Source organism: Alnus glutinosa, chromosome 11, assembly GCF_958979055.1.
Source record: "Alnus glutinosa chromosome 11, dhAlnGlut1.1, whole genome shotgun sequence".
NCBI lineage: Eukaryota > Viridiplantae > Streptophyta > Magnoliopsida > Fagales > Betulaceae > Alnus > Alnus glutinosa.
Window position 1 is genome coordinate 20874390 of NC_084896.1, and position 16721 is coordinate 20891110.

Here is a 16721-nt window from a genome sequence, read left to right on the forward strand (position 1 = left end):
AATGTGCAAATATAAAAGGTAATGCTTTCAATATTACATTGTGTGATAAATCTGACAGTGATAAAATTGATGAGACTTCTAGAAAAGACTTAAATTTTTTAGCTTTTGTTGTTTCATATGACAGTCCTCATGAGTCCAATAATTATTATTTTGAAAATAATGAGTCAGAAGATGAACAAAATGAGCTTCAGCGTGTTTACGATAAATTATTTGTGAAATTTTATGAGTTAAGAGAGGTAAACAAAAAACATGTTAAAAGGCTTAATGAATTTGAAATTGAAAGAAGCAGATTGATTAAAAAAGTTAAGTGTCTAGAAGATGAATTGAATGAATCACATAGGCATTTGGAAAAAATTTCTAGTAATAAGCTTGTTCAAATGCTAAATAGTCAAAAGTGCTTTTATGACAAATCTGGATTAGGCTTTGATAAATTTCTTGCTTCTTCTTCACATGATTCTTCTATTCGTAGAACTGTTTTTGTTAAGCCTGAAATTTTTGAGACTCATGTTGCATGCTTGGATAAAGGTAAAAATATTATTGATCATGAGCATGACAAAATTTAATCTGAAATAACTGTTAAGAAGCAATCCAAATTCATTCCTACTTGCTTTCACAGTGGTATCACTGGTGATACTCGATCAAACTGTCTTCAGATTCGCTCTTAAAGACCTTGGACTAAGAAGAATAATCCGAAAAAAAGGTAAAGCTGGTACGAAGCCTTCCATGTCTACATATGTCCTTCCGCATAGGAAACAACCTTCTCAAAGGTTTGTCCCTACTTGCCATCATTGTGACAAAATTGGTAATACCTGACCTATCTGTTTCAAGTTGTAACCCCATGAGCATAAGAATGATAATCTTCATCTTAGGAATAATTATGAGAGGTTGTGCAATATGATGAGGGTTGCTTTGACTAGGTTAGATAAGTTGAACAAAAGTCACAAAATTCTATCTAGTATTAAGAAGGTTTGGGTAAGGAAGGTTGATTCCATTCACTCTTTGAGGGGGAGTGGTAGTGGACTTACCTAGATTTAGGTGGTCACATGGCATGCCAAGTATCATTGTTCTTGACTTTTTATATCCTAGAGTATGTCGGGTGCCATGCATTGCATCTTGCTATTCTTTTATTTTCCATATGCTTTGCATATAAATTTTTTTATTTGGACTTTTTTTATCTCTTTGCATTTAATGTTTGATCATGGTTTAAGAGAACAGCAAGCAGGCCTAATTTTTTTTCAAGGGTTATTCTAATGCTGACCATGCTGGTAATAAGGATGATAGAAAAAGCTCGTCGAGCGACTGCTTTTTTGTTTGGGTTGTTTTTAGGTGATATCAAACCTCTCGAGGGTAGCAGGTTTGAATTTCATATACACACCTTTATTGCTTGTGACATGTGGTAAACATGTCTTTTCACATGCTAGGAATAAGACTCCACTGTGTTCCTTAGTCTTAAAGCATGTCTTTTTGTTGGGTTTTTAATATTGGCAAATTCGGTGCCAAAAGTTATTTGTTTTATTCAAGAAAGGAAAAACCCAAGTGAGAAGAATATTGCAGAATATTAATCAAGTAAAGGAAAAAGGCAAATAAAAAGAATTTTGCAGAATATTAATCAAGAAAGGAAAGAGTTGAGTAAGGAGAGTATTGCAGAATATCAATTAAGAAATGAAAGAGCTGTGATTCGAAAAATATTCTACATAATTATTTGTTCCTAAATTTATGGATTTTCTTCAACATCTCTAGACAGCCAGAAGTCGTGTCTAGACATGACTGGCAGTATGTTCATGTTCTCAAGCATATCCGGATACCGCCGCCTAAAAATCCGTTCCTGAATTGTTTTAGGGTTTTTAGAGCCTATTTAAAACAGCTTCTAGGCAGTGTTTCTTTAAAAATTCCTGTAGAGAATTCCATTTTGCTAAGAGAAGGTTTATTAGGCATAAACGTTTATATGTATCTCTCTTAGAGCTTTTGTTTGTAATTGTTGTAACCGTTCAACCGTTGAAGTCTAACTGGAGAGGAGCTCTAGTTAAAGAAGTCAAAAAAAGAACTCTCTATAAGGCTTTGGGAGAGAGGTAGACAAGTAGACGCTTGTTAGAATTCAAGAGAGTGACTACTGCAAAGGGTTGTGAGTACGAACTTCTTGTAGTTAGCTATTTCTTCTGATAATTGATTTCCTGAGTTTGGCTCCCCGGAGTGGTTTTTCTCTTGGTGCAAAGACTTTCCACTTCGTAACCAAATATCTATGTTAATTCTTTTTACTGCTTTACATATTTGCTTAATTGTTTGGTTGAGGTTACTAAGGAGTCTAAATTAATTTTCAATTGGTTTTAGAGGGGGTTCACTCCTTTTGGATTAGTTTCCAGAGTGTGATCCCAGACTCCTCTTATTATGTCTTTTCCTCTAAATCATGTTCCTTTCTTTGATAGATCCAATTATGGCTATTGGAATGCAAGCATGTGATTTTTTTTAAAATCAATAGACTCTTGGCAAATTGTTGAAACTGGATGGACTCCACCAGAGACAACAATTGCTAAGTTGAATATTCCTCAAACACATGATCGTGTTGTGAATGACAAAGCCATGAATGATATATGCCAAACATTTTCACCATTAGAATTCTCAAGAATTTCTCATTGTAAAACTGCTAAGGAAGCATGAGAGATAGAAACCACATATGAAGGTACTCAATTTGTAAAATCTGCAAAACTTTAAATGTTGGTTTCTCATTTTGAAGGAATTAAGATGTTGGAAGAAGAGTCTTTTAATGAGTTTTATACCAAGATAAGTTATTTGCGAAATTCTATGATTAATCTTGGAAAGAAAATTTCTGATGCAAAACTCATTAAAAAGATTTTAAGATCTCTGCCTGAAAGATTTAGGATAAAAGTTACCACTATTGAGGAAAGTAAGGATCTTGATAATATGAGAATTGAAGAACTGGTTGGATCTCTCCAAACTTATGAATTTTCTTTGCCTCCCCTTAGGAAACATCATGGAGAGGGAAATATTCTAGGGACTTTACAGCTCAAAAAAGTCAATTTTCCCTACAGACTATCCAGACGCTCAGTTGCCACAGTCTGGAAGCCCAAGTTAGAAACTCAATGTTCGATAAGGGTCCAAACGCTATAGTGGACGGTGGAGTCAGTATCTCCAAGTCTGGAACAGGTTCGGATGGCCCAGCAGACACTAAAGTCAGTAGATCAAGATCCGGAAGAGGTTCGGACTGCCCAACAGACCTGAAGTCAATAAGTTTCTGTTCACTTAGGGTCTAGACGAATATGCAGTGACTGCGGACGGAGGAACTACTTTATGCAATCGTCCGGACGCCACAATTTTTAGGTCCAGACGCCTATAAGAGTTTTATGAAGTTTCAGTTGCAGGTCCAGACGCCCAGAAGCAAGGTCCAGACGCCGCCTATGCAAATTCAAGTTTGAGTAGAACTAGGATTTCTGTAGCCTATTTAAAGAGGCTCATAGGCTGTGTTTTTGTAAGAATTCAGTATTGAATTTCAGTGTGCTAAAAGAGGGTGTTTAGGAAGAGATTGTAATATTTGCTAGACCTCTTAGAGTTATTGTGTTTGATTTGATCAACCATTGAAGTCCTAAAGGAGTTCATTGAAGAACCCTTCAGACAGGTGATCTAGTTGGGAGGCGTTCACGTATAGGTACGTGTCAGAGTTAAATGTACGACTACTGGATTGGGTTATGTGAGTTCGACTACTTTGTAACAAGCTATTTTTTATGAATAATGAATTTCCTGGGTTTGGCTGTCCTAGAGTGGTTTTTTTCTTTGATACAAAGAGTTTCCACTTCATCACCAAAATATCTGTGTAATTTATTTTCCTTATTTAATATGGTTGTTTACACACACACACATAGGAGTCTTTATTTTTCACATGTGTTTAATGAAGGTCTAAAAATTGAAATATCTCAATGGGGTCTTCAAAAAATTAATTATGTTGATTTTCTTGGGATTGAAAATTTTCTGTCAAACTTTTCTAAAGAAAATCTTAACATTTGTTTTAGCATGTGGGAAGAAATTTTTATTTTTCATGGTCAAAAAAGACTTTTGATTTTACGGAGAGTGAATTTATGACAAGCAATCAAGAGCTTGTGAAGATTATTTCTTCTCAAGTCGATGCAAGTAACTTCAGATCTAATATTCAGAGTCATGTTGTGATGGGTTGCAAGTTGTCTTTCTTCTAGTATCAGGTTAATTGCTTTGGTGTTGAGAAGTATAGAATGGAATGAATTGATTGGACATTTGAAAAGACCGAGACAAAGATGATTCAAATTCGATGACAAATTCTTTCCAACCTGATGAGACTGATGCAAGAGAAAATCAGACATAAGATTTAAAGATTTTTTCTTGAATAAGATCAGCCCAAAAATGGAAAGAATCATACAAAATATTTGAAAATTATTTTTAGAATAATATATTTTACTTTGTCTCCAAGTTTACGGTTATATTTTATATTTTTATTTCTTTCATTTTCTCCAAGTATTATGCTTGGAAAATACTCAAACTTTGCCTATATAAAGGCTTGTTTGTATTATTTTGGAATCAAGTTTTGAAATACCAATTAAATTTTAAATCTTTCAGAATTATTTCTCTATTTGCTTATTTGGGGCAATTAAGAGTTTTCTCTTTCTTATTTGTTATTTTCTCTCTTGAATTTCATTTTAGTTATGCCCTACGTTAGTCTCTCTCTCAAACCAAAAAAGAAAAACGACTTCAACCTCTCTTGACTCAAAAGTAATAAATTTTAATATGATGATCAAATTGCATAAATAAAATTTGAAACCACTAGAATTAACGTATAAATCTTACGTACCATTGATCGGAAATTTATCTTTCAGACCCCAAAGTAGAGAATAAGGTTATAACATTGATCATGTAGATCGAGATTAGCCACTGCAATGATTACCCTTATAATCATGAAGCTATTCTATCGTAGCGTAATCATAGTAGCATCTGCTAATTGGGAGCCACACAAGAGGGGATTAGACGGTGACAACTGCAGACGTTCTCTCAAATCTGACTGAAGCATAGTCGGACCGAGCCCCATCAAGGCATCATGTGGGACTAAAGGTAGCTAATATACTAATCAAGTTTGATGATTCTCAATACGAGAGTTGAACGTTACTTATCCAACCACTTGAAAATTATCTTGAAACTAGTCAACCACAACTACTCATGGTCTAAAATATACCAAACCATCAACAATAACATTAGAAAGAAAAGTTAATACCAGAAAATTTTTAAGTGTTTCAATTTTTTTTCCATCGATGAATATAATATATGTACGTAGCTTTTCTCTGTAAACGAATGGAGCTCTAGCCAGATTGACACGGCTAGAGCTTTTCTCTGTAAACTACTACATAGCTTAGAGAAAAATAGAACATTGCTAAATAGGTAAGTTTGTACACCCTTTGCGTGATGATTGAGATGTTCCCATTCCCAAGATCGAGAGAGGTCACCAATTTATATTCTATTCACTACATGCATGATTGTTTTGCGCATGGCTTCTTTTTTATCATTAGCTGAAGTTTCTTCTTTTCCAATAATTACGTCCACATCTACTTTTCCCTCCACTAAATTAAGAAAACTATGAATGTTATTAACGGACGTTATGTACAAGGAACGAGCTAGACCTCTTGTCATGCTCTTCTATTCGATCGATCTATTCTTAATGAAACTAATTCTCCGTATAATCAAGAATTAATAGCCACTTTTTTTTCTCATCTTTTATCATAACTAACACTCTCTTTCAAAGAGATGTAAGATACAAAAAAGAAAAGAAAAGAAAAGTCTATGGCTTAATAAATTTTAAATTTAAGATGCATCACTAGGAGAACAGTTTATGAATTTAAACATGCACCTATTTTTATTTTCTTTTAGGTTAAGTAAAAGTCCTTTAGATTTATATATAAAACCTATGCGCCTAAATAAATCCTAGCTAGCCTATGCTAGGGTTTAGGTTGAGAACAAATCAAACGAACCATAAATTAATAATTGAAGTTTAATTTATTATCTCCACCTGAACCAAGCATGGGCACGTGGCTAACGTCTTGGCGTTCTTAGAGTGGATGCATTTGTGCCAATAATAGAAATGGTAGGATGTGATTCTCTCCCAAAATAAGGCACCGCCCCTCTCCACGATGAGGAAAGAGAAAGTCTACTGTATAAGGTTCCGCTTATGCCTGTGATTTAAAAATAATAATTTAAAAATATGTAATTTTGAAAACATGATTTTTTAAAACGTAGTTAAATTTTTGATAAAATTACTGTTTGACCTTTAAAATCAAGGTTTAACTTTTAAAATTGTGCATTTCAAATCACATTTTTTTTATTAAAAAAATATAATTCCAAACGATTGATATTCTGCAATTTAGTTAAAATTGTACTTTTTGTTTATGAAATTACAATTCAAAAAGCACTCTAAACCAGCACGTGTCAACGTACACCTCATTATGAAGGTTTTTCTTGAAATTCTTGCCTTACTTTCATTAATATATAATTCGAACAATTATTAACGAGCATCCACTCTAAGCAAATTAAGAGGAGACCATCGACCACGTACGGAATCCTTCAGGGCTTCCAATGTCGTTTCAATAACCCAGATCGATCCTACCAGTAGTATATAATAGAATAGCCGCCCATTAAAGTTTTGAATTGGCCGACAATAGCGCGATCATGATCATTATAAGCTTTGAAAAAAAAAATTATGTTGCATTGAGAAATAACATTGACACACTAGCTAGATGCCCCGGCCCCAGAAATAACTTAGAAAAAAAGAAGAAGAAAAGATGCCCCCATAAATTTTTATTTTAAAAAATGGTTACACTAAAATTAATTTTAAAACTAAACCCTAGCATATTAATTTGTCGATACTATCTCGTTTACTAATTATTCAATGTTAAATATACACGTGTGAGTGTAGACACTACGTATAAGAAAGTTGCTCATTAGCGGCGACAGACTGCCACCACTAATGAGCACTTTGTCGCTGCTATTGATTAGTAAGTGTGAGTGTGAGTGAATAATATAACATTGTTTCATGGATCCAAATTCATAAGCTTTTAGGTTAAGTGGTGTTTCAACATGTACGTAATATTATGGGCTTATCAACAAGAGACTCCCAAAGGTGTCAATGTCCTTGACAAGTAGTATCAGAGCTAGCCAATAGTGGTGTGAGGTATGGTGGAGTGGCTTAGACCCAGACAAAGGTCCTTAGAGTAGGGAAAAACGTGCAAGGTGCGAGGATGGATGAAGGTTCCTTGAGGTAAAGGTCGGGCAAAGGTACGAAAGTCCCTGGACAATAGACAAAGGTATGTAACATAGGCAAACCACATATAGCCTACAAATAATCTCGGAAAGAACCCATAAGATTGATAAAAAAAAGCTTCCATTTGAGAGGGGGTGTAGCAAGTGATTGACTCAAATGTGAAGAGGAAATTGTTAAATATACAGGTGTGAGTGTAAAAAAGTTTGAGTTCTACATTGAAGAGATGTTATATATATATAAGTGTGGGTGATTAATATAGTATTATTGAACCCAAACCAATAGGCTTAAACTTTTGACATTGGTTGAGTGGTATTGCATGTCTCAACATGCTATATTATAGGCTCACTAAAAGATTAATTCACAATGTGGCAAGGTGTCAGTCTCCTTAACTAACATTCAACATCAATTACACAATGACCTTTAATTTCCGCCACATTTGACTCAAGTGCTGTAAAGGAATTGTTGGTACAGTTTCCGGTATGGTGTGAATCTGCACGTTCCTTTGATGTTCTTCACGCTTCTCAATAACTCTGCAAAACAACAAAACCTAGGGACCCTTCCGGGGGTCCCGCTCCGATGCCTAAGTTAGCTTCTGTGGGGAAATAATGCTTTGTGCATAAAATTGAGTCTTCGTTTATACCTGGGGTATGGGCCTATTTATAGGCATAGAGGTGGAGTCAAACCTGGATTAGGACTCCTGCTCCTTGTTGATCTAGAACTGCTGTCCGAGTTCTAATTGGACTTCAATCCTTTACTAGACTTCTAATTGGATATCTTCTTAGACTTCCAATCTGATATCTTCTTAGACTTCTGATCTGATATCTTCTTAGACTTCTGATCTGATATCTGTTTGGACTTTATTAGACTTTTGAATCTCCTCTTTGGATCGGGTTGAGTGGGATTTATCCCCAACAGTTACCCCCCAATTCCCTTATCCAAAGCTTGCTTGAATAATGGGAATTCCATGTCTAAGGAAACCTGATCTTTGTCTCCTTCTGAAAACCTGCTAACCTGCAAAACCTGAGGGTTAAATCTTACCCCCCATTACCTTCTTGTTTTTCCTTAGGGTTTTCTCCCTGTCTCTTGAAAAATCTGCAAAACCCGAGGGTTAAATCCGACCCCCCGAGAAGTTTCTTCTTGCTCTCGGCTAGGACTGATCCGGGACTCTCGGCTAGGACTGATCCGAGAGTTTTCTTCTTGGTCTCGGCTAGGACTGATCCGAGAAGTTTTTTCTTGCTCTCGGCTAGGACTGATCCGAGAGGCTCCTTCTCGGCTAGGACTGATCCGAGAAGTTTTTCTTGCTCTCGGCTAGGACTGATCCGAGAGGCTCCTTCTTGGCTAGGACTGATCCGAGAAGTTGTTCTTGCTCTCGGCTAGGACTGATCCGAGAGGCTCCTTCTCGGCTAGGACTGATCCGAGAAGTTTTTCTTGCTCTCGGCTAGGACTGATCCGAGAGGCTCCTTCTCGGCTAGGACTGATCCGAGAAGTTTTGGTCTCAGCTAGGACTGATCCGAGACTCTCGGCTAGGACTGATCCGAGAGTTTTCTTCTTGGACTCGGCTAGGACTGATCCGAGACTCTCCTTCTCGGCTAGGACTGATCCGAGAAGTTTTTTCATGCTCCCGGCTAGGACTGATCCGAGAGGCTCCTTCTCGGCTAGGACTGATCCGAGAAGTTTTTTCTTGCTCTCGGCTAGGACTGATCCGAGAGGCTCCTTCTCGGCTAGGACTGATCCGAGAAGTTTTTTCTTGCTCTCGGCTAGGACTGATCCGAGAGGCTCCTTCTCGGCTAGGACTGATCCGAGAAGTTTTTTCTTGCTCTCGGCTAGGACTGATCCGAGAGGCTCCTTCTCGGCTAGGACTGATCCGAGAAGTTTTTTCATGCTCTCGGCTAGGACTGATCCGAGAGGCTCCTTCTCGGCTAGGACTGATCCGAGAAGTTTTTTCTTGCTCTCGGCTAGGACTGATCCGAGAGGCTCCTTCTCGGCTAGGACTGATCCGAGAAGTTTCTTCTTGCTCTCGGCTAGGACTGATCCGAGAGGCTCCTTCTCGGCTAGGACTGATCCGAGAAGTTTTTTCTTGCTCTCGGCTAGGACTGGTCCGAGAGGCTCCTTCTCGGCTAGGACTGATCCGAGAAGTTTTTTTCTTGTACTCGGCTAGGACTGATCCGAGACTCTCGGCTAGGACTGATCCGAGAGTTTTTGCCTGCAAAAGAAACAACATCAACGGGTTCCTGGTCCCTAGACCGGGAACACTCCGATGCTTAAGTCAGCTTTATTCATTTATTCTGAAAATACTTATTCCCAAAATCTGGGGAATTTTCTGTCTAGTCTGAATTAAAAATAAAAATCTAGTTCTTTGCAAATATAAATGCTAAAAAATAAAAGCAAGCCTGAAATTCCCGAGAGTCCTTTTTATGGGATCACGGGCAGATACTGCTGTTGCCTCGGCTCTCTATGCCTAGGGCTTCTGCTTCCTCGGTCCTCTCTTCTTTCTATGTCATCTCGGGGAGCATTCCCTTGATGCCTTTCGTCTAGCTGAGGACGGTCTCGGGGATAGTAATCCCGTGGCTGTTGATCTCGGGGTTGATAGTCCTGATGATTCCGAGGCCTGTTATTTCCTTGATGGTTCCGTCGCTCTCCCAAGAACCGAACCAGCTTGCCATTCTTTATGAATTCTTCTATTAACAACCTTAGGGTTACGCACCCCTCGGTGTGATGACCTGCTTGTTTATGGAAATCACAATACTTCCCTGCATTCCTATAAGGAGGATTACCTGGTATCTTTTGCGGTTCCCGAAACGCCGGATCTCTCTTGATCTCCATGAGGACTTCTGATATCTCGGCATTGAGAGGTGTAAAGTTGTAATCTTTGAACTTCTTTACCTGCCTCTGCTCTTCCCAATCAGCTTTCTTGAATTCTTTCCTTTTCTTTTCTGGGGCTGTCTCTCGGGGTAGTCTAGAACTGGCCATAGACTTCAGCGTCTCTTCCTGATTGATGAATTCTTCTACCTTATCCATGAGGCCCTGCAAGGTACTCGGTTGCTTCCGGATCAACTTCTTCATCAAAGGCTCCTCGGGTGAAATTCCCTGATAAATGGCAGCAAAGATCATATCCTCGGTCGGATCTTCGACCATAGCCTTCTCTCGGTTGAACCGAGCCATAAACTCCTTAAGACTCTCGTTGCCCTGCTGGTGTAATGATAGCAAATATCCCGAAGGCTTCTTCCTTGTCCGGAAAGCCAAGAACTCCGTTAGGAATATCTTGGACAATTCCTTGAACTGATCAACGGAATTCGGGGGCAGCTTCCTGAACCAGTCTCGGGCATTCCCCGCAAGAGTAAGAGGGAAGGCCCGACATGCTACTTCATCGGGTGTCCCGTGAAGGTCTAGATGAGCTTTGAAATTCTCTAGGTGATCCAAGGGATCTCTGTCTCCTGCATAACTTAGAATTTGGGGTACCTTAAACTTATCGGGAAGCTGATAGTCTGCCACCCGTCTGGTGAAGGGTGAGTCTGTACCCATTAGGAGCTTGTCCACCATTACGGATCTGCCTTTGTCCTTTCTTTCCATCTCCATGTCCGTGCACCTTCTCTCCAGCTCGGCAATAATTCTGCTCAGATCTCCTTGACGGTCATCCTCCCTCCGAGGATTAATGTTGCTATTGTGATCTTCTTCCTCACGCTCATCCCTGTTCATCTCGGGATTGGGCTGTCTCGTCCTCATGCGTAACAATTCTGCATTTAAGTCTTCAATCTGGGCTTCCAACGCTGCTATGCGATCTTGATCTCCACCCCCCGGGGGAGGGTTCGGTGGAGGCTGCAAATTATTCTGAATAGCCGGTTCCTGTGGGGCCACGGGCTGTCGATTGGTCTGGCTTCCGGAACGTGTGTTCATCACCATGCTGGATCTTCTTTTTCTTTTATGAGGAACGAATAATCGTTTCCCACAGACGGCGCCAAACTGTTGGTACAGTTTCCGGTATGGTGTGAATCTGCACGTTCCTTTGATGTTCTTCACGCTTCTCAATAACTCTGCAAAACAACAAAACCTAGGGACCCTTCCGGGGGTCCCGCTCCGATGCCTAAGTTAGCTTCTGTGGGGAAATAATGCTTTGTGCATAAAATTGAGTCTTCGTTTATACCTGGGGTATGGGCCTATTTATAGGCATAGAGGTGGAGTCAAACCTGGATTAGGACTCCTGCTCCTTGTTGATCTAGAACTGCTGTCCGAGTTCTAATTGGACTTCAATCCTTTACTAGACTTCTAATTGGATATCTTCTTAGACTTCCAATCTGATATCTTCTTAGACTTCTGATCTGATATCTTCTTAGACTTCTGATCTGATATCTGTTTGGACTTTATTAGACTTTTGAATCTCCTCTTTGGATCGGGTTGAGTGGGATTTATCCCCAACAGGAATATTACAACATATTTTTTTGTATGTTGTTTTTTCAATAGCCTAAATCAAATTCTAAGTTTTTATTCTTGAGAAAAAAAAAATTAAATCTGTACCATTGAAAAAAAAAATAACAAATATACGTGCTGTAGTTTTTTTCTTCATATATACGTACGTAGCTTAATTGTAAGCATCACCTACTTGAAACATACGACTGCTGCCCCTATTTAAGGAAGGTCTTTTGACAACCTAGTACACGCGTCCAATCGTAGGTGTCGTCGCTAGGAAACCATAATTCTTGACTAATTAATGTAGCAACCATAAAGAGAACACGTAACTCAAATACTACCTCTTTAACTTTGACCAACGCAGATGAATAAGAATTTCTAAAAGGTTACAAGCTACTTCTGCTCCGTTTGTTTCAACGTAAAATGATTTCCATCATAAAATGATTTCGACGAAATTATTTTCAAAAAAAATAATTTTCTGGAAAATAATTTTCTGTGTTTAGTTCGCACGAAAAAATTACGAAATGCAAAAATCAGAGTTTGGCAAATGTCGCCGGAATCCGGCAACGTCCGGTCACCATTGTCGGATTCCGGCGAAAAGTTTGACCGGATCCGGCCAAAATGGCCGGATTCCGGCCGGAATCTTCCGGATTCGGCCTGATAAATGGCCGGATCCGGTCATATCCGGCCGGATCCCGGCCATTTTGGCCAGATCCGGCCGAAATCTTCCGGATCCGGTCGGATTCTAGCCGTTTTGGCCAGATCCGGCTGGATCAATAGCCAGATCCGTCCAGATCCAGCCGGATCCGGGCCGTTTTGGCCAGATCCGGCCGGCTTGGCCGGAAACCGGTAAATTCCGGCCGGAATTTGGTCATCCCGTGGCCGGATTCCGGCGCCGGTACAATTCCGGTGACCTGATTCTGGCGCCGGCAAGATTCCGGCGACCGGATGTTCTCGGACTCCGGCGCCGACTGGATTCCGACGACCGGATGTTGTCGAACTCCGACGCCGACTGAATTCCGACGACCGATAATTGTTAAATTCTGACGATCGGATATCAAACATGCATGTAAGGACGAAGAGTTTCATTTCCGAAAACGATTTACGGTTTTAAAAATCGTAAATCGTTTTCCGAAAATTAAAGAAGCTTTTACGGTCAAACCGAAAATGATTTTCGTTAACCATTATTTTTGCCCCTACCAAACACTGAAAAATGCCGAAATCGTTTTCCAGAAATCATTTTACACCGAAACAAACGGAGCATTCATGTAAAGTAAATGTAAATTTTAATAAAAATTGTAACCAAAACAAACTATTTTCTTCTTTCCATTTACATTTACATTTATATTTTAAAAAGAATAAAGGTTTTTAAGAGACTATGTAGTATTTGCATTTACATGTGTAGTCGAATGACTTTGTTACAAAAAAAAACAAAATTGTTGCCTTGGACTGAGTAAAAATATCCTCCTTCAAAGTGATCGAAAAGCAAGATTATAAAATAAAAAAGTATCTCTGGCTTAGTGAATTTTTAATTTAAGATGTACATGTGCCTCCATTCGTATCACCAAACCCACAGTTCATAATTAGTTGTTTTAACATATAAATAATAAATATAAGGCGTGAGAATCTAATTATTTAATTAATTTGTTCTTGCTGATCTTTTACTCGGTGGTCCCTTTTTTATAAATTTAAACACCTATTTTTATTTTTATTTTGTTAAGTAAAAATCCTCCCTTAAAATAATAAAACCTATAGCCTATGCTAGGGTCTAGGTTGAGAACAAATCAAATCGACCAAAGTTAATAATTTAACTCAAATTTATCTCGTTTAATTAAACTAGCCCAAGCTGAATTGTGAACAAAGTATTTAAGACTTTCATTAATTCGACCAATTATTACTATACGGAGCTCAAAAAGAAAAATAAAATAATTCGACCAGTAGATGTTCATTTCGTGCCAGAGACCCACCAAGTGGGGTTGGGAGTTGGGAAGCAGGCACAGAACCACTTGGTTACCATAAATAAGGATAATTTGAGGTTCCTATTTCCTTCCAAATCATAAAAACATCACTCAAAACAGAAAGAGCTTCTTCAGCTGGCCGGTTCCCAGGCCACCCTACCCCCCCCCCCCCCCCCTCTCTTACATAACCCAAACAAGCTAGTAAGCTCTATATAGTCTATCTATCCATTAATTTCCATTTTCCAGACCTATTTTTGGATTATCTTGTGCTGATGCCATTTCGGACTTTAATGTTGATTATATATATGTCTATCTATCTATCTATTTATCTACACACATATATATTATCCTCTTCTTTTTCTCTCTTGACATCTTTGGGTGTTTAAGCAAATACGTGAGAAAAGTAAGGTTTTCCACAGTTTTACTATAATTTTACGATCGAGTAACATGCGTTTGTGGATCTAGCTGAAAGGGATAATGTGTTTGTCAACCAATTGAATAAGGCCCTTAATTAATAATTATACAATAAATATAAAAAAAAAAATTAAGGCTCAATTTTTATTTTATTATTTTTTAAGACTATAATACAGTAAAAAGTTAATAAAATACTTTTTAATTAAGGCCTCCACTAGGGTGGCATGCGAACCACACTAGAGGTGGCCAGAGCCACCTCTGGGGGTGGCTCGAAGTCCACCCCCACCTTTAGGGTGGCCTGCGAACCACCCTAGATGGGATCGGGGGTGTTTGGCGCCATGTCTAGGAGTGGCCCGCAGGGCACCCCCTTGATTTATTTTTTTCATTTTTTTTTATAAAAAAAATATTTTTTTAAGTTGTAATTTAAGTTTTATATATTATATTTTTAAAATGTTAAAATGTTTTTTTTTTTTATGAAGAGTGACACATGTCATCATTCTATTGATGATGATATGTCACACTAACAGAATCCGTCAAGTGTTTTGACAGAATTTAACTAGAGGGACTAAATTGTTATTTTGGCCTACTTCGAGGACATTTAAATTATTTTTTATACCATAAGAAGCGATTTGTAATTTAGGCCAAGCAGAGAGACTGATTTTACATTTATCCCAAAAATTAATTTTTTAATTTTTATTAATTATTAATTTATTCATATTTTTTTAAAAAAAGAGTGACATGTATCATCATTCTATTGATGATAACACGTGGTATACTAATGGAATCCGCCAAATGTTTTGACGAAATTTGACTGTAGAGACTTAATTTTTATTCTTTTATTTCACTACAAGCGATTTGTAATTATTGTCAATCACAAATAATGATTTTGTATTTATCCTTATATATATATATATATTTTATAATTTCTTTTTTTAAACAAAAAAATAGTCTTTTCTACTAATTAATAAATACCAAGGGTAATTTTTGTTTTTCAATCGCCAAAATAAGGATATTTTCAAAATATTTTGGTCAAACCTAATGTCCCATCCAAGATAACGGTCAAGACTGGCGGAGGGGGCTAAATTAACAGATTGGTAGAATGAATGGTCAAATCATGACACTAAATGATTGTTTGTTGAGGGGGTTCAATAATATTTAACCCGAAAGAATATTTAAATAGGACAAAAAAAGAATAAAATATTGGATGTAAGATGTATTTTAAAAGTCATTAGTTCAAATAGATCAAATAGCTTTTGATAAGCTGTTTTTTTTTATAAAAAATATGACTAAGCCATTGAGGATGTTTCGGCTCAATAAAAAAGGTGTTTCTAATCAATCAAGGATTCTCTAAATGTGATTTGTGCATTATGCGGACAACATAACGAAATAAGAATCCCTAGATTACATTTTTTAAGTTGCAATTTTTCCTCCCACATCTGGATGTCCTTTTTTTTTTTTTTTTTTTTGGGCTTAATAGCTAAAATAATGTTTGTAGTCCTTGTTTGTTTCGGCGTAAAATATTTTAGCTAAAATCATTTTTGAGGAAAATGATTTCAACTGTAAACATTTTCTAGCGTTTCCCTCGTACAAAAAAATCAACAAATATTTCTTATATTTTCATTCAATCATATTAGCCTATAAATCTCAACTTTTATTCACAACATAAAAATGTTAATATAAAACTACTAAAAAAATCAACCTAAAAATTATGTTTAATTATAGTATACACATATTGACTGAAAATGATGATTGTATATTTGCATATAATTTGAGGAATTGTGAGGAAGAGAGAGACGACAAAGAGAAGTAACATAGGAAAATAGTATGTAAGAATAGAATGCCTTCGGTAGTGAGATTGAGATCCAGTGCAATTTCCTGCCCATATTGTTTGCACTTTGGGCAAGCAATTGTGAGAAGGCCTTTGTGGGTTCCACTTGCCCGGGCAGGTATTCGAGCAGCCAGAGACTTGCTCGGGTAGGTAGGCCCTATAAGGAGCCATCTCACAATTGCCTACCCGAGAATGTAGAGAGTAGCGGAAAATAGTTTATGTAGATGAGAAGCGTAAATCATTTTACGCCTCATGGAGATTATCCTTGGTCAACTAAAATTATTTTTAGGTTGACTAATATTTTATGCAGGGCCAAACTCTCAAAAATAGAAAAACAGTTTACGCCAAAACAAATAGGGCCTTAATGTAAGGTTTTCCTTGTGCTTGTCTATCATGGGATATGTCCCCATTATATTTGTATTTCTTGAGTTTCTTTTTTTTCTTTTTTTTCTTTTTTCAACCAATTCATTCTTATTATATATATATATATATGTGAGAAGAAATAGGACAATGATGCGGATATGTGATGTTTATATATAGCTAGGTGATGACATATTAAGATTTGCTAGATCATGAAAAATATCATTATAATTGCCCCTTTGGTTGTTAAGGAAAAATTATTAAAATAAGATGGAAGTAAAGAAGCGGATATATCCCTTTATAAAAGATTGATTGGAAACTTATTGTATATGATGGCTACAAGATTAGATATTATGTATGCTACAAGCTTGTTGTCTCAGTTTATACACAAGTCAAGCCAAACACATTTTGCCAAAAGAATGTTGAGATATATTCAAGGTACTGTTGATTTTGTCATTTTGTATGAGAAGAA